The sequence below is a fragment of the Saimiri boliviensis genome, chromosome X, assembly GCF_048565385.1.
Source record: "Saimiri boliviensis isolate mSaiBol1 chromosome X, mSaiBol1.pri, whole genome shotgun sequence".
In the NCBI taxonomy this organism is placed as follows: domain Eukaryota; kingdom Metazoa; phylum Chordata; class Mammalia; order Primates; family Cebidae; genus Saimiri; species Saimiri boliviensis.
This window is the reverse complement of record NC_133470.1, coordinates 19,918,891-19,938,311: the sequence shown is the minus strand read 5'-3', so window position 1 is coordinate 19,938,311 and position 19,421 is coordinate 19,918,891. Positions and strand designations below refer to the sequence as shown.

Genomic DNA, 19,421 nt, shown 5'->3' with positions numbered 1-19,421 from the left:
TGGAACTCACTGTGGTGAATTACTGTGATGACACAGAACTGATAGAAGACTTGTGCATATTGAAGATACTGAGAGGGATTGTGCCTTCAGGATGATTCATTACCATTTACGATTGGCCTCATCAGTTGGAAAAAATGTTTGTCAGCTAAATTAAGGGCCATCAGTGTAATATTCTTTGCTCCAAGTATCTCTACAGTGGGCTTATTTAGTGTATCTGAAATATTCCCACTAAATATGTACCCTTGTTGCTTATGGCTTGGTATGTTATTAACGTGCTCTGGAAAAACAAAGCACAAAAAATGTGGATTTGTCAGTTAGATGCTTTTTAGTGTAGCGGCTGGCTAAAGATTCTAGGGCCGAGAGAGGCAAAGATGAAGAGTCGAACTTCTGGTAGTGGGGATGTAAAAAATTTCCCCCAAAGAAGAAAAAAAACGAAGGTTTCTACCACTTTGCTTAGGGAAGTCCCTATAATCTTAGAGGCAACAGTAAGAGAGTGAAATATTGCAGGCAGTGAATTGAGCCAATTTTCAATCACTCTGATTTCTACAAAACTCTCTTAAAGATAAGTTAATATTGCTGGCTTAAAATAGTTTCATATATGGGACTCCCTTAGAAATGATATGGATAGTGTTTAGTAAGTCTGCTGTGATGGTCTTAGGCAAAGTTGACTTATGGAATTCCAGTTAGCATTGTTGATTATAATAACTACAGTTGGTTTTGCATCTGTACAGCACTTTATAATTTATAAATACTCTTTATAGAAATAGTCTTCTTGGAATGATATATATCTGGCCATTATTCTGTTCAATAGATGTGCTATATTATGGCAAAAGCTGCTGTTATCATTGTACCTATTGTGTGTTTATTTTGTGCACAAAATCATACTCATACCACAGAGTCTAAAGCAATAGCAGCAGTGTGGTGTAGTTAGCAGTCGAGAACACTGGACCTTGAATAACTGGGCTCAGATATCACTTTCACCATTTGTTAACTGTCAGTCCTTGAGAAAATTCCAAAATTCTTATGTCTTAGTTTTGCTATCTGTAGAATGGCATACTAGTACCTGTCTCATACACACACACAAAGTTATACTACTTGGTTCATAGTAGGAACTCTCCAAGTATCAATTATCCCTGTTACAGAAACTGTATGTATAGAGAGACAACTATGGAGATTCCCTGTCCAAGGATTTTCCTGACAGTTTCCTCTGGACCATATCAAAATGAAAAAAAAAAAATAGGAATAATAATTTTTTTTTTACCCAAATCTAAATTCGGTCAATTTAAACTTTTTTATTCTAACTTTATGCCCTGTTATCTTTTGTAAAATATACTTTTAAAAGTGAAATAAGGATTGCAAATTATTTTTAAGGGTCTCCCCTAGGGCTAGAAAGAATGTAAATCTAATGCCCAGTAGCCTAATTGGGCTTTGAAATATTATTGTTATATCTGAAACTGTAGTGCTTGTAAGAACTGCTCTAGAACATTAAATGTGGTTTGAATGTTTTTGTTCCCCTGAAGTTTATATGTTGAAATCCTAACCCCAAAGGTGGTGGTGTTAGCAGATAGGGCCTTTGGAAAGTCACTAGGTCGTGGAAGTACAGCTCTTGTGAATGGGATTAGCTTACCCTTATAAAACAGGCCTGAGAGAAACCCCATGCCATTTTGCAATGTGAGGTCACAATGAAAAGGCTGCCATCTATGAACCAGGAAGCAGGCCCTTACCAGACACCAAGTCTGCAGGTAACTTGACGTTGGACTTCCCAGGCTCAGAGCTGTGAGAAATAAGTTCCTGTTGTTTGTAGGCCATCCAGTTTATGATATTTTCTCGTAGCAGTCTGACTGGACTAAGACAATTTGCAAACAAACACAAATTAGAATGCTATTAGGTATGAATCATGGTTGCCGGCAAGAAGGACTGAAGGGCGGCTGGAGAGGCTGGACAGTTGATTCAAAGACCTATAAGGGAAGTAGGTCTGATATGATACTGTAGGAAGTATGAAATTAGAGATAGAAGGATGTTAAAGTTTCAGGGGAAAGAACAATGTGGCCTTTGCGAAGAAATCAGGGCATCCTGGAGGACTAGGAGTGAAGATTCAGGTTAAGGAGAAAGGGGAAATGGAGAAGGATGGTTTGGGTCAGTTTGAGTTTTAGATTTCAATGTGTGATATTATGAGAAAGAATTGAACAAATGAAAATGAAGAACTGCTTTTTGTGCTAGGCAATTTATATATTACTTGATTAACTATCAAGAGAATGTTATCATAGTTTATATATTAACATAAATATTACATTGTAGACAAGATGACCTAGGTTTATAAATGAAGAGTTTGCCAAGAGAAAGGGAGTCTGAGTTAGTAAAGAATCTTCTCTGTTGCCCTCTTTCTAGCCTGGTGTTTGCTTATAGTAAGTCTGCCTCTACATTGTACTTGGAAGCTGCCATGCAATTCCTACAGAAACTGTCCAGCACTGTAATTTCACCTTGTATAACTGGCATAAATTGATTCCAGATAAATAAATTAGATAGAGCAGGGCTTTGTGTGGATACTGAAAGATATGAGGACATAACAGTACATATCCTTATAGTCTACTTGGGTCAAAACTAATAAATTAATTAACATTTAGCCTATAAAATAAGCATATTAATAGAGTACAATAGCGATTAGAAAATGTGACAATACTCCTGAGTATAATTAACATACCATGTTATGAAGCATTTTAAGACCACTTTTCTTGTTGTCTTTTATCTTTATCCCACACGTGGTTTGCCTCCAGTTCTCCTGTTTGTTTTTGTTCAGCCTTGGCCACAGCTGCTTCTGCTTACACCGTCCTGCTTTCTAAAATTTTAGCTATCATCACCAATTTCACATACTTCTACTATTTATTGCCTATATACTGAAGCAGCTCTTCATTTTTATTTCAAGATACCCTGATTTTTTGTCTCTTTCTGCAATAGATGAAGAAAGGGTGATCCTGATGCAAATGTGTTGAGTCATTGTGGGATTTCAGCGAGCTAACAATGCTTGTGACTGTCACTGACGCATTTAACAAATGGTAGTCTCCCCTCCCACACACCCATTTTCCTGTTATATAAATTATAGTTATTATTACAGTATCTGGCCCTGACTAGTCTCACCTCCCTCCTGCAGAACAAAATTCTTTGGTGAACAAATTATTTCTGTTGAATTTGTTGCACCCACCAAACAGTGCAAGACCTAAACCCAATAGTTTTGCATGTGTCTGTATCATGTCTGCAATATTCAACAGTCTATAAGTTACTTTCTTATGCACTGTTCATTTGCATCCCACAACAACTCTGTGAGGTAGGTAATAATGGTAAGGGAAACTGAGGCATAGAGACATTAGAGGCTTGCTTAAGGTCAACTAAGATGCTGTTTTCCTGCTTCTCAACTGTTCTGTCCATAAGACTGTTTCCCAAAGAAATGCTTGCTAACGACTCTTTGACAATTACAATACACGTAATATATTCAAAATCACCTGATTCACCAAGTCTGTACTGGGCACGGGGATCCCTGTTCTCAGCTTGAAAATGTCCATTTTGCGAAAGACTGGCATGACATTTAGTGTAAACCTAATTTTAAAAAACAATGCATCTAAATACCTCTCAGTCAGAAACAACCAGGCAACAGCTCACTTGACCCAAAGCCATCTTCAAGAGCCAATTTTTTCCCAAACCACAGAAAGGCAGGATAGAGCAGCCATAATTATTTCTATGAGATAATCCTACCACCTCATGTCTTCTAAGGTGCAAGTGAATGCACTTAATTGCTCAGCTGTGTATTTGCTTGAATGTAATCAACCACTTACTGGGAGTTGCTGTCTAACTATTAGGATATTGGCACAAGAAAAGCTAAATAAATTAGAAAGAGTTCACTCTTTATAAAGCTGCCTTTGGAAGGAAAGTACCTTCCATGTTCAGAGCCAGGAGGAGTTGGAAAGAAACAAGGTTGGAAGTCAGGCTGCAGTCATAACAAAATGCTTACTCCTTGTGAGCATTGCCCCATTCTGTATTAACACAGGGCATGGCCCAAAGCCACTGACCTCTGTAGAGTGCTCTTCTGTCATTCTGGAGTGATGGCCAGTTTTATTAAATGCACCTATTACCCACAGAGCGAGCACCAGCATGAAATGAGCTGTGCTTGATGAGCAAGGAGGACAAGAGGCTTGCTTTTTTAGCATGAATAACATCTGTTCCTTCAAGCATGAATACCGCAACAAGGGGAGGAGATGACCAGACAAGGCAGAAAAACAAACAGCATGATGTTTGGTCTCCAGGGTAATTACCTTGATATCTGGATGTTTGTCTTTTGTCCACAGGGCCTTGTGCAGCTTGATCACACTCAGCCCAAGAGCTGTATCTATGAGAAAGGCTTTCAGTCCATGAGTTGTTACAGTAAAGTGTCTGTGGGACCATTTAAAAAGTAATGAAAGGATAACTATGCATTTTCTTTCAAGAAGAGACTTCTGAGAAGAGATTGGAAGGAGAGGTTACCTCAGGTAGTAGACACTTTTAAAGGAAAGGCTCTAAATATGAAACGATGGATCTTCTAAGATTAAAAGACCACTGCTGGGGTTTTATTCTTAGATCTTAAGTAGCTCTTTAACATTTTGAAGATTCTATCAAATGCAACCTTCTTTGACCTATTGTCCCAGCCTCCAGTTCATCTCTATTTTACCCTGCCCGCCACTCTAGAACTTAAAGTACTATTTCGATGGCTGGCTATTTGATTGCTTGTTTGTTTGCTTGATTATTTATTGGGCTGGTCGCTTGCATCCTTGAGTGTTTGCATTGAAAATTATATCAGTATTTTAAAAACCATCATTTGTGTGTATCACAATATGTCTTAAATACATTTTTTTTTTTTTTGCTCAACAATGTGCTAATCCTTTATGCTTTTGCAATCAACTATATTCTTTCAGCTTGGCAGATGAAGAGTCCTCTATTCATTTGCTCACATCCTCTTCTCTCCAGTCCAGTCACTTGTTTCCTGATGGGTTTTATTCAAGAACCTCACTTGTATGTTTCTTGCTGTTTTCTACCCTCAAGAAGTATCACTTATAATTTGTGGGTGGGAGAAGGCAATGAAAAATGAAAATGTGAAAGCTCTTGTTGAAAAAGCAGTAAAAACCTTCATTAAGTCTACTAAAATATAAAGCTTTGTCTTCTGCAGTCTCTCTCTCAACTTGTCATGGTGTTTTCAATCGGCTATTTGATGTTATTCTGAGTAGAGCAAAATCAAAAAATTTAATCACTCACATATACTTTACCATTCATCTTTACATTGTGCAATGCCAGTTTTAAATGTAAATATAGGAACATTTCACTTCTTTACAGAATCACAGTTCATATTTCATAGCTCATATTTCATAGCTCATAGTTCATATTTCATGCATATGTATTTCACAAGTTTTTGTATAACTTCTTGATATGAGCATATGTACCAAAACTCCCTACCTTCAACTTAATATTGAGTAATGAAAGACTGAAAGGTAAAGAAAAAGTATTACCCTATCTTTTCTCTTTACTTCAGTATCATTTTCAGTGTAAGTGGTTGGCTAATATGGGGAAATAACGAGTAAGAATAAATATGACGGAGTTTCACAAAACAAGAACATGTGGTTATCTTTAGCTTATTAAAAAAAAAAGAATAGATACGACAGGGTTCCTTGGTTCTACATGTTTCTTAGAGTGTCTTTACCTTCTTGCTGCATGCCTGAAGTCAGTTCCTGTTGGAATAAAAAACTGCCCTCTCTAGGATGTCAGCGGTCCCTCACTTTCCTGCTTACTCAGTCATAGATATAACACACTGATCATATACTTCATTTATGTCTCACTGAACTCCCCCACATCATGAGTCCACTGGAATTCTGTGTTCATAAGAGCATCTCTAATGCTAATCTGTGAGTAAGGAAGCAAGGAGTCGGGGACTCACATATTGCACATGTCTCCTCTGCTCATCCATGCTCCCTTGTCCCCTGGGATTTCACTTATAAAACACAAGTTCAAGGATAAAATTATTTAAGAATTTCAAGACGGTGATAACAGAGCATTAAACCAGAGGTGAGGCCCTTCTGAGTTTGGGGCCCTCTGTGACTGTACAGGTTGCATGCCCATGAAGTCAGACCTGCCATTAAGTCCAGGATGATGTTATGACGTCAAAGTACCCAGTTTAAGTTGTCAAAGAAAAAACTTTTTCTCTTCAGCAAAGGGAAGCCAGTTGAGATCAATGATAGGGTTACTTCAATGAGGGCAAGAACCACACATCACCTTACACTTTACAAATCACTTTACACCTTATTGTATTTGTTGAATAGACAAAAAAGTGACTATAGTTGGACAGAAAGAAAATGACAGAAAGAAAGAAAAGAAAAGGAAAAAAGAGGTACCATAATTTTATTTTTGGAGTGAAGTGATTAAGAGCACTGATTCTAGAGCCAGAATGTCTGAGTTCCCATCTTGGTTCTATCAAATACTAATTGTGTCACCTTGAATAAGTTATGTAACTTCTCTTGGCCTCAGTTTACTTATTTGTGAAATAGGGATGGCGAGAATAGTATGTGCCTCATAGGGCTGAGTATGAAATGAGTCAATGCATGCCAAGTGTTTAGAAGAATGCCTGGCAGATATTAAGCATTATGGAAGCAAGTGACAAGTCACATTCTTTCCAGAATTTTCTCAGTTACTTCCCACAAGTCTAAGAGCCATGTATAATGTATATACATTTAACATATGAAGAAAATAAGGCTCAGAGAAATGATATAAGGATATAATTTACTAAGTTTACAGAGCTAGTAAAAGGGAATACGAGAAATTTAACTTGGACTATGTCCTGAATTTACATGTCAACACTGTCTTCTTCTTTTTTTTTTTTTTTTTTTTTTTTTTTTTTTTTTTTTTTTTTGAGACGGAGTTTCGCTCTTGTTACCCAGGCTGGAGTGCAATGGCGCGATCTCGGCTCACCGCAACCTCCGCCTCCTGGGTTCAGGCAATTCTCCTGCCTCAGCCTCCTGAGTAGTTGGGATTACAGGCACGCGCCACCATGCCCAGCTAATTTTTAGTATTTTTAGTAGAGACGGGGTTTCACCATGTTGACCAGGATGGTCTCGATCTCTCGACCTCGTGAACCGCCCGCCTCGGCCTCCCAAAGTGCTGGGATTACAGGCTTGAGCCACCGCGCCCGGCCTAACACTGTCTTCTAATGTAACCTTATGGTATTCCTCTGATTTCCCAAAATAAACTTGTTTTCATACACTATACAGTATCTATAGCATGTCTCCCTTTATATGCTGGTAGGTTTCTGAAAAAAGTGACAAATTTGTACTATAACCATTTAAAATATAAAGTAAACTTTTATGGAACCAAATGGTTAATGTTTCTGTAGGTTAAAAGATAACCCCACTAAATTTTTTGAGTTGTAATTTTTTATTAGCATTTGTTCAAAATGTATATCACTCCTATCAGTATGTTGTTGGAGCTAGCTGCAGTTTTTCTGTTAATGTCCACCTCTTTGATTCTCAAAAGAAACACCATGAGATAAACCAAGGACTCCTGTAAGTCACCAAGAGATAATGTAGTAAAATAGAACCCTTTTATTGAGAAGGAATATAAGTTTAGGGACAATAGGATATGATATTTGGAATCAGGATTGCCTTAGGTATCGGGCTACCCACCTCCTCAGCCTGATGAAAATGTGGTATCTTGCCAGAATCATAATTTCCCAAAGATAGGATCAGTTTTATATTATACATGTTAATTATTTTATGGAGGCAAACATGAACATATTTTTAAGGTGTTTGATAAATTCAATATCAACCTTGATGTCTGAATTTTATTTTCCAAAAAATGCTCTTTATCTGGGTACTACCCTTCCATAGCAGTGTTGGTCTCAAGATCTAATCTGGGTTGGTTCCAGGTCTTTGCTATTGTAAACAGTGCTACAATGAACATTCGTGTGCATGTGTCCTTATAGTAGAATGATTTATAATTCTTTGGATATATACCCAGTAATGGGATCGCTGGGTCAAATGGGATTTCTATTTTTAGGTCATTGAGGAATCGCCACACTGTCTTCCACAATGGTTGAAATAATTTACTCTCCCACCGACAGCGTAAAAGTGTTCCTATTTCTCCACACCCTCTCCAGCATCTGTTGTCTCCAGATGTTTTAATGATCACCATTCTAACTGGTGTGAGATGGTATCTCAATGTAGTTTTGATTTGCATTTCTCTAATGACCAATGATGATGAGCATTTTTTCATATGTTTGTTGGCCTCCTGTATGTCTTCTTTTGTAAAGTGTCTGTTCATATCCTTTGCCCACTTTTGAATGGGCTTGTTTGTTTTTTTCTTGTAGATCTGTTTTAGTTCTTTGTAAATTCTGGACATCAGCCCCTTGTCAGACTGGACAGGGAAAATGTGGTACATATAACCCATGGAATATTACACAGCCATCAAAAATGATGAGTTCGTGTCCTTTGTAGGGACATGGATGAACCTGGAAACCATCATTCTCAGCAAACTGACACAAGAGCAGAAAATCAAACACCGCATGTTCTCACTCATAGGCGGGTGTTGAACAATGAGAACACATGGATACAGGGAGGGGAGCACTACACATGGGGGTCTGTTGGGGGAAAATGGGAAGGGATGGGGGGTGGTTAGGTGGGGAGAGATAGCATGGGGAGAAATGACAGATATAGCTGAAGGGAAGGAAGGCAGCAAATCACACTGCCATGTGTGTACCTATGCAACAATCTTGCATGTTCTTCACATGTACCCCAAAACCTAAAATGCAATTAAAAAAAAAAAAAAGAATTCTTCAGTAAAACCAACTGGGCCAAGCTTTTTTTTTTTTTTTTTTTTTGGTGGGGGGAGGTGGGGGATGGAGTTTTTTGCTCTTGTTGCCCAGGCTGGACTGCAATGGCATGACCTTGGCTCATTGCAGCCTCCACCTCCTGGGTTCAAGGATTTTCCTGCCTCAGCCTCCTGAGTAGCTGGGATTATAGGCACCCACTACCACGCCCAGCTAATATTTTGTATTTTGAGGTAGAGAAGGGTTTCACCATGTTTGCCAGAGTTGTCTTGAATTCTTGACCTCAGGTGATCCACCCACCTCGGCCTCCCAGAATGCTGGAATTACAGGTGTGAGCCACTGCACCTCACTGGCCTAGAAATGTTTATGGGATTTTAAATTACAAAGCCAGTTTTCTTAACAGTTATAGGGCTATTTAAATTCATATTGGATGAGTTGTTCTAGTTTGTGTTTTTTCTGGAATTGGTGCATTTCTTCTAAAAAATTTCATTTTAGCTAATCTATGTGCAGTTTTATTCTTCTTTACCTTGTATAGACATATTTTCAATGAAAAGGTAACCTAATACAGGTATTTATAAAAATAAATGTATGTTTTATATAAAAAAGATCTAATCTGATAATTGAAGAGCAACTTACTGACATTATATATTATTAAGTGAAAAAAAAAAGCAAGATGGCAAACAACATATCCCATGTGATCTAATTTGGGTAAAACAGGAATTATAGATATAGAGAGAAGCTATCTAGAAGAACATGTAATAAAAGGCTAATAGTGATATAATTTAAGTTGTAAAAATCAAATGCCTTTGTTTTCTTATTTTCTGTGTTCTCAAATTTTCTAAACTGCATATATACTGCTTTTGTAATGAGCAGTACTAGCTCAAATCCTAGAAGGAATTGCTTTTGTACACACACACACACACACACACACACACACACACACACGTCATTCATTTATTTGTGACAGACTAAGCAAATTTATAGAGACAGAAAGTAAATACGTGGTTGCCAGGGGCTGGAGGAGTGGCAAAAGGTGAGTGAGTGCTAATAGGCACAAGGGTTTCTTTTGAAGGTGATGAAAATGTTTTAAAATTAGCTTGTGGCAATGATTGCACAACTGCAAGTATGCTAAAAACACTTAATTGTCTAAATGGGTGAATCATATGTATATGAAATATATCTCAATAAAGTGGTAAAAATATCTGGAATTTTTTTTTTTTTTGATGACAGATCAACTCTCCTTCAAACCAACATGCTTCTTGTTCAATTTGATGCTGCTAGAAACTTGAAGAACACACACTGGGGTTGGCCTAATGGTCATTATGATTTCTTCGTTTCCAAAATTCTCCATATTAGTCTCAAATAAAAATTGCTTCTAAAATATCCAAGGATATTTTCCAAAATAAATAGATACTTGTAGATTGTCTAGTGTCACCTTGAAGAAAAAGTAAACATAAGTCAGGAGTTCTGAGTTCCTCTACTAACTACTACTCCTGATCTGGGTGACCTTTGGCAAGTCATTTCATCTCCTGGGCTTTGTTTTTCTACATGTAAAATGAATAGATTGGCCCACATGACTGCCCAGGTTTCTTTCAACTTTGAAGTCTTGTGATTTCATATGGTCAAGTTTTTGACCATTTTTGGAAATTAGATTAACTTTCTAAAACATCACTACTACGTTCTTTCTAAATAAAATATTTTTGAAAAGTTTAATCCTTATTTTCCAATGCTAAATGACCTCACATATACCCAGTAAATAAGCAAAATGATTAAATGCAAATATTGAGGGTGGAAATACTAAAAAAAAAAAAAGGTGTGTGTGTGTGTGTGTATTTTTTTTTTTTCAAGCATGAATGCTCTGGCATCTCTCCAGAAAACATCCAACTGCTTTTTACCTAATGGCAAGAACTTTTAAAATAGGATGCATTTTTTATGCCTTCCCTCCAAAAAACAGGAAGCAGCAGCCAGCTCAGCAGTGCTAACCTCCAATGGCCAGTACTGTTGTTTGTGATCACGGGCAGCTGAAAGCCAAGGCTGCAGAAGCTGCAGGAGATGTCAGTTCTGACATGTGGGTCCCCGTTGTGCCCAGAGCCTGCACTGGCTGATGCAAGCATTGCAGTTGCATTTGGTTATAAAGGCAGAACCTGGACTCTCAAAAGCAGTCCATGCTTTCAAGCCCCCTCCAGGGACCCAGAGGCGGAGAGGCTTGGACAAAGCTAGAGATGGAAACTTTGTAGAAAACCAGGGGTAAACAACAAGACTTTTCTGACATTTTTGCTTCAGGGCTCAATATTTTAAATGGCTTCAAACACTTCTGAAATAAGATTTCTATGTTTTCATGCCAGAGCTTTTAAATGTTTCAAGCAAAAGTGCATTGATTATGAGACTGAGTTCATGATGATTACAGGGTTAAGGGAACACTATCAAAGAATGGAAAGTTAACACTACAACAAGCCAAACTATAATTGGAGGACATTTGATTCTTTTCTTTGTGTTCTCTCCATCTCCCATTGTTGCTAATTCTAATTAAAGCTATTTCCAGTACAAATAAAACGGGTCATGCTTGCTCATGTTTTTCCCCCATCAGTTCTCTATTTGGTTTGTCACTTTAACATAATCTAGTAAATTCTTATAATTGTCCCTTTTCCCTCCCCTAACAAGCTCCCCATTTTGGAAAATAATTCCTGATGGTAGCAGCTCCGATAGGGTGTTGGCTAGGCTAGTGAATTCAATTTCTAGGTCTGCTAGAGCAAGGCACAACACAGGGATATAGAGCTACAGACAAGAAAATCTAGACATTTTGAAGTTTATTTTAAAAGAGAATAGAGACAGTTACTATATTAAAGTTCAAAGGCCAACCTTTATAATGGTCATAATTTGTTGAAATTATTTTGCCTCTTTCTTTAATTGTATAAATTTAAGGTATAAAACATGATGTACTGAAGTACATATAATAGTGAAGTGATTTCTACAGTCAAGGAAATAAATATATCCATCATCTCACATAGTTACCGTTCTTTTTTCTTTTTGTTGTGAAAGTACCTAAAATCTATCTTAGCAAATTTTCTGCATACAACACAATATTATTGACTATTGTTGTTTAGACTTATTCATCCGACATAACTGTAACTTTGTACCCCTTGACCTACATTTCTCCATTTTCTCCATCCCTCACCCTCATCCCTGCACTTGGTAACTGTTGTCCTATTCTCTGTTTCTATGTATTTGATTGTTTTTTTCAGAATCATGAGATCATGGAGTATTTTTATTTTTGTGTCTGGCTTATTTCATGCAGCATAATGTCCCCTGGGTTCATCCATGCTGTCAAAAATGGCAGGATCTCCATTTTTAAGCTAAGTATTATTCTATACCACAATTCCTTTATCCATTCATTCATGGATGGGCACTTAAGTTGCTTCCATATCTTGGCTACTGCAAATAATACTGCAATAAACATAGCAATGCATATTTTTTATGAGATGGTGATTTTGTTTCCTTTGGGTACAAACACAGAAGAGCGATTACTGGGTTATATGGTAGTTCTATTTTCAATTTTGTTAGAAACGTCCAATACTGTTTTCCACAATGACTGCACCAATCTACATTCCTATCAACAGTGGACAAGGGTTCCTTTTTCTCCATACCCTTGACAACACTTGTTATCTTTTGTCCTTTGGATAATTGCCATACTGACGAATGTGAGTTGGTATTTTATTGTGGTTTTGATTTGCATTTCCCAGATTAGCAATGTTGAGTGCCTTTTCATATACCTGCTGGCTATTCTTGTGTCTTTTTTGCTTTTGTTATTTATTTATTTGTTATTGGATAAATATTTATTCAGGTCATTTGCCCATTTTTAAATTTGATTATCTGGTTTTGTTTTTTTGTTTTTGTTGAATTGTGTGAGTTTCTTATATATTTTGAAATATTAACCTCTTGTCAGATACACGGTTCCCAAATATTTTTTTCCTAGTCCACAGACCGTCTTTTTGTTTTATCGATTGTTTCCTTTGCTGTGCATAAACTTTTTAGTTTGATGTAATCCCACTTGTTTATTTTTGCTTTTGTTGCCTGTGCTTTTGATGTCCTATGCTTACTTCTTTTAAAAAAAGAAAGAATAAGTTCAAAATTCACTGAATCATCATTTCTTCTGGTCAAATGTACATACATATATACAAACTTCTTCTTTTTTTTTTTGAGACTGAGTCTCGCTCTGTCATCAGGTGCCAGGCTGGAGTGCAGCGGCACAATCTTGGCTCACTGCAACCTCTGCCTCCTAGGTTCAAGCAATTCTCCTGCCTCAGCCTCCCGAGTAGCTAGTACTACAGGTGTGTGCCACTACACCCAGCTAATTTTTGTATTTTTAGTAGAGGCGGGGTTTCACCATGTTGGCCAGGATGGTCTTGATCTCTTGACCTTGTGATCTGCCCGCCTTGGCCTCCCAAAGTGCTGGGATTACAGACCTATAAACTTCTAACTTTGCTTCTCTATGTCTACTAGTTGTATAGAACTGAAACATGGTCCAGAACAATATCACAGAGTAATGTTTGTGGGCACAAAGAATTGTCAGGCAGATTTCTGGTTAAGGAGGGAGTAATGTCTTATAGAAAATACCAAAATTACTTCTTTGGCTGATTGGCTGTACATTTTGAAACCCTGGTAGTCACTGTGTTTACAGAACTACTCTTACTAGTTCTATGAAAAGAAATAAAGATGGAAAGTACCATTTGGAATATACCGCATTATTGTTCACAGCTATTCAAAGACCCTATCTATACTACCAGACAATTAAACATTCTCACTCTGTTGAACTTGGGCATGACCAGATAAGTTCCATTGACCAGTAAAATATTAGCAGAAGTGACGTGTATCACTTAGCGACAGAACTTTAAGAGTCAGGACATAATTCTCCAGTTTCTTTTATTCCTGTCTCTGTGCTTATGGAAGCAAGTATCTGGAAGCTTTTATCAAACTGGATCAGTGAGAAAACATGAGCAGAGCCTGCCTGCTGACCTGCAATAGACGTGAAATATGAGTGAGAAATAAACATTGTTCTATTAAGCTGCTGCTATTTGGGAGCTGTCTCTTACAAGACTATAACCTAGTTTGTTATGAGGAATACATTAACCTTGCCCCTGAAATTTTAAACTACTGTAGCAGGTAGGACAAATACACATATCTATGCTTACATAAATGATACATACAAATTCAAAACCCACATAGTACAGAAATATAGATGGAATTATTGAAAGAGGAGGGGTAAGAAGGGAACATGTACTAAGGAAGAAAAATCTCTAGATGACCTAGAGTCAGGTGAAGTTACTTCAGAAAGTTCTGTAAATGAACTTTGAGAAAGTTCTAGATAGAAAAGCTAAGTGACGCATGGGAAAGGCTGCTCCAAGGAGGTATTATTTTGTAGGATAACATAAAACAACAACAGTAAGACTTTCAGGACCTTACTGACCAGGTTGTTCCCATCCCTCTCTCCCTCAGCCCTCAGATCTATGGATTCTTTCTGTTCCACTCAGTAGTGGCCATGTCTTCTCAATTTACACATTGTTATTCAATTTTTAACCAGATTGCTGTCTTAGAAAAAAGTAAAACTTTTGCATACTTAAGGAGAGATGTTCATTCAATTAGCAAAATTGTGTATCTCTAGGCATAATCCAAAGCACAGAATGAACTATCTAAAGGTGATGCTCATCAGCAAAGAAAAAGGCAAGAATGCTGACCTACTTGATGGCTCCACTTTGGGAGATGGCTTTTGCACACTAATGCTGGAAGTTTCTTGGCCCATGTTGCTGTATCACGTTTCCTCATCTATGTACCAGAAACTTTCATTTTATTCTATTATACCATTCAGTCCTAATTTATTTTCTCACTTTTAAATTCACAATTAAAATGAAAAGCAAAGGCATGTGTATTTGCCAGTTTCTCTGAGGTTCTTAGAGCCCTAATTATGATATGAAAACAAGATTTCCAACTTTGCAGATGATGCTAAATTGAGAGAGAATAAAAACAAATGAGGAATAATTAGGTGGTGCAGCCAGATATAAAAGGATTTACATCATTTATATTTCTGGACTAATAGATGGCAAATGCAGGGCTGCACAGATAAATGGAAGATAATTAGGCCCCGCAAAGTATCAGAAATGGGGACCTCTGCTAAATAGGAAGGTGCTGACAAAAAGTGGTGTGAGTGAGGAGAAAGTGGGATGAAGGTGTCAGTGATGGTGATTACAGCCTGGGGATGATTGCATCATGGAAAAACTCCAGAGATCTGGCACATTCTCCAGCTACCCTTTTAGTTTGTATCCACCCCATGGTAGCAGTGGTGTCCTGGTAAATGTTTAAGAACTGACTCTTCAATAAAAACAAACAAGTCCAGATTGATCCATTTCCAATTTCTGTGATGTAAATACTCCCTACATTTCCGATTTCAAGATACTGACATGACTGACTTCACTGAAAGCAGAATGGGAATTAATGCACACAGTCAGCTCATGGGAGCTGGTATGAACTAGCTCCAGCATACCACTGCATGGTGGCTCATATCCAAAGACTGATTATGTGGGAGAATAAAGGCCTAGTGAACTCAAGACAACTTGGAAGTGACATTCCTGGGGTTAGGTGAGCAGAGGCCATTGTCAAGTTAACATCACAGTTCAACTTTCCCATTTACCCAACCCTGCTTCCTTTCTTCACCCTTACACAGGGTTTGGTTCCAAGAACACTCCTTAATGCTATACTATATGCTAAATTGTGTCTGCTTCCTGGGGAACCCAACCTACGAAAATATGTGTTTTTAAAAATCTCTATGTGTGCTGCCAGTGATGCCCTTCTGTTCTAAAGAATTTTCACATGTTTTTATACTTTTTGCAAAACAGATAATCCAATTTAAGTATTAATACCAGGACAGCACATTTGTAAAGAAGACAATTGGAAGCACACTTACAGATTTTTAAAAATAAACTAGCAGAAACTTACATAGGACATAAAAACACTCTTCAAAGTCTGAGTCTCTTTTGAAACTCCTGAGGCAGAAGTAACATTTATAGGATACTTTTCTAATGCAAAATACTCTATGCCTTTCTGCAACTGCAGGAAAGAAGGAACAATTTTCCTTTTTCTCTTGTGATAAAATGTATTTCATAAGCAGTTAGAAGGGCTTGCTATGCCAAGGCTGACCACTGATGTTCACGAATAAAAATCATAAAGAAAAAATCAGAATATAGTAGCACAATACTTACAATATGAAAAGAGCAGAAAAATAATTTTTAAAAATAGGCTGTGGGGCATGTAATGCTATGCATTGACACTTTGATTCTGTTCACAAGACTCTCTTGGGTCTGGTATTGTTTGCTTCTATGTCCATGCTACCTTTGAGGGCACAGATTACTCCATTCCCAGCAAACTCCTTGAGATTCTCTAAGGTGCTCTCTATTTATGCTTACTCTGTAGCCACTTGTATTTCTGTTTCACTCTTGAGTATGCAAAAGTCATTTTGGAAATTCTGTGTAGCTGTTCCTCTAGCACTAGACACACTCCAAAAGTCTGTACACAACCCACAGTCATTTCTACTGTTGTGAATTGCTGCCTCAGTAGGACCCATGAGGCACAAAGACTAGCAGATTCATAGATTCCCTTAAGTTTGTTCCCAGATCCACTCATCTTCTACTCCACTCAATCACAGTATTATGCATGGGGCTGTCTGCAGCATATGAGGGTGTAAAACAGCATAAGAGGAAGAAGTTGGAAGACTAGCTGAGCTATGCATTGTGTGATGTTTAATGGCATCCTCCGACTCTACCTAGGAGATACCAATGCCAGCACCATCACTACCATGTATGACAACTGATAAGGTTTTGGCTGTGTCCTCACCGAAATCTCATCTTGAATTGTAGTTCCCATAATTCCCATGTGTCAGGGAAGGGACCTGGTAGATGGCAATTGAATCGTGGGGGTGGGTCTTTCCTGTGCTGTTTTTGTGATCGTCTCACGAGATCTGATGGTTTTATAAAGGGGAGTTCCCCTAAACAGGCTCTCCTGCCTGCTCACCACGTAAGACTTGCTTTTGCTCCTCCTTCACCCTCCACCATGATTGTGAGGCCTCCACAGCCATGTGGAACTGTGAATCCATTAAACTTCATTTTCTTTATAAATTACCAGTCTTGGGTATTTTTTCATAGCAGTATGAAAATGGACTAACACAACAACCCAGTCTGTCTGTCTCCAAACATTGACAAAATTGATCCTGGTAGAGAACCAGCGATGTAGACCATACCAAAGACAGTAAGCTTGTAGGGATACGTTTTTTCCACAAAACCCACAAGATACAGCTTAGAAACCCTCTATTTTTTTTTCTTTGAAGGGCCTTTTTGATTACTATGCAGTTGGCTTTGGTTTTTTTTTTCTTAGGCTGTCTCAGAGATGCCCCATCTCAGAACTATTGTTTTGGGCCAGATAATTCTTTGTTGTATGGAGCTGTCCTGTAGATTGTAGGGTGATTAGCCTCTACCCACTAGATGCTAGTAACGCCTCACCACCCATCCATAGTTGTAACAACTACTTTTCAGCCTTTTCTTATAAAAGAAATGCGTATTTCCCTCATTTTCTTACTCATACACATTGAGTGATAATTTTTCTTGTTACTGTTACTTAAATATGATTATGGAAATGTACTATCTCAAGTGGTTTAATTGTTGCATTTTTTAAAAACGAATATAGCATTGCCCCTAAGAATAATTCTGGAAAATAACATGTAGTCTAACTTGCTAAACATTTATCATTTCTCCTGAGTGAACATCCCTAAGCCATTTGAGCTTCTATTATAGTTCTGCTATAGATTGCCTTTGCATTAAATTTGCACACACTTTTCTGTATCACTAAATCTGAACTTGTAGAGAACCCCAAGACAAGCCAAGCATATTGCCTTACACAAAATTACTATACTGAAATTTAAAAATATATAAATATTGGAATCATGCACTTCCTGGTGAAAATACAACTTAACTTCTCTTTAACCAGATTTAGGGACCTTCGGCAAGTTAGCTTCTCTGACTTTGCTTCATCCTCTGCAAAACACAGGTAAGATTACCTTCTGAGTGGGTTTCTTACAGATATTAGAGATTGTGAGATAAAGCGCCAGGTATGTATCACTCAAAAATGTTGACAATTGTTATTGATTGTATCAAGAGATATTGAGGTCTACATTTCAAAAAACCTTTAAAGTCCGTACTTTAAAACATAAATACCTATACCTAGAGCCTTTACTTCTTTCTTTCCCATATTTTCTGACTTAATTGTAGTCACAACTGAGGCAGGCTGAGGAAAAAAGATTGGTGCCTTAATTTTTCTCGATTTTGCCAGAAATAACTAATTCTAATCTTTTCATGAACACTGAATTTTAAAGTTTACTCAGCATCATTGTGAGGATGTCTTTTTACAGATGTGAGAAGCACACTGCCTCTAAATAAGGCATAAGAGGTAGAATTATAAATGGAATTAGGAAGAGTTTTACTAAAATTGGTTCTTATGGCAAAAATGCTGTTTGATTGGTTTTGATGTTTTTCCCAGTAGATGAATTTTTCTGTCACCTTAATTTTTTTCACAGATATATGTGTACATATATGGTTTTGACCTTCCCAGGACCAACTGAATTAAAATAAAACCTGATGAAAATAAAAGCAAAGAATAAAAGGAAAACCAACCAGTTACATTGCAAAATCTGTATAAATGCAGAATGCACTTTCTTGTCATTGAAAAGGGCTGTTTTGTTCAATTTATTATACAAGGAGGCATATTCCCCTAGATTAGACGAGGAAGTATTACCACAAGGCTTGGGTATACAGTTTTCGTTATCACAGAATTTTAGAGGTGACAGGGACCCCTAAATTAATTAACACAACTATCTCATTTTATGAGTGGAGAAATTGAGGCCTAGAGAAGGCAAGCGATTTTCTCAGAATTTTAACCAAGTGTTAGTGACAAAACACATACAAGGACTGGTTCCCAGTGAGTCAGACGTCCTGCTCTGTTGGTGACATCATTCTGATAAAAATAGAATCATGGAATCTTCTAAAAAAATCTAGCATTTATTTTCTAATGAACTAAAAAAAGTGGAGAATGAGAGTGGAAATAACTTTAAGAATTGTTGTGGCACCAACTGCCGGAGGGTGTGGGGGAGAAACTTTTGACTGGATAAGCATGAAGCTATGCTTCACTTTAGTACTATTTGAAAGCTAGAAAAGCACCATTGTTGTCTTCTACCAAGCGTTTTAGAGAAGACAAATGGACATAGCAGACTACAAAATTAACACAGGAACAGGAAATCAAATACCACATGTTCTCACTTATAAGTGGGAACTAAATGATGAAAACTTATGAACACAAAGAAGGAAACAGCAGACACTGGTGTCTATTTTATGGGGGACGCTGGAAAGAGGGAGAGGAGCAGAAAAGATAATTATTGGGCACTGGGCTTAATACCTGGGTAATGAAATAATATGTACAGCAAACCCCCGTGACAGGTGTTTACCTATGTAACTAAACCTTCACATATACCCCAAACCTAAAATCAAAGTATTTT

At 37.5% G+C, this 19,421-nt stretch overlaps 1 long non-coding RNA gene across 3 annotated transcripts in view; it reads left to right on the top strand.

Moving 5' to 3' along the window:
* The window catches only part of LOC141582777 (uncharacterized), a 1,185,669-nt gene that overhangs the window by 332,252 nt on the left and 833,996 nt on the right, over positions 1–19,421 (top strand). The window lies entirely within an intron of this gene.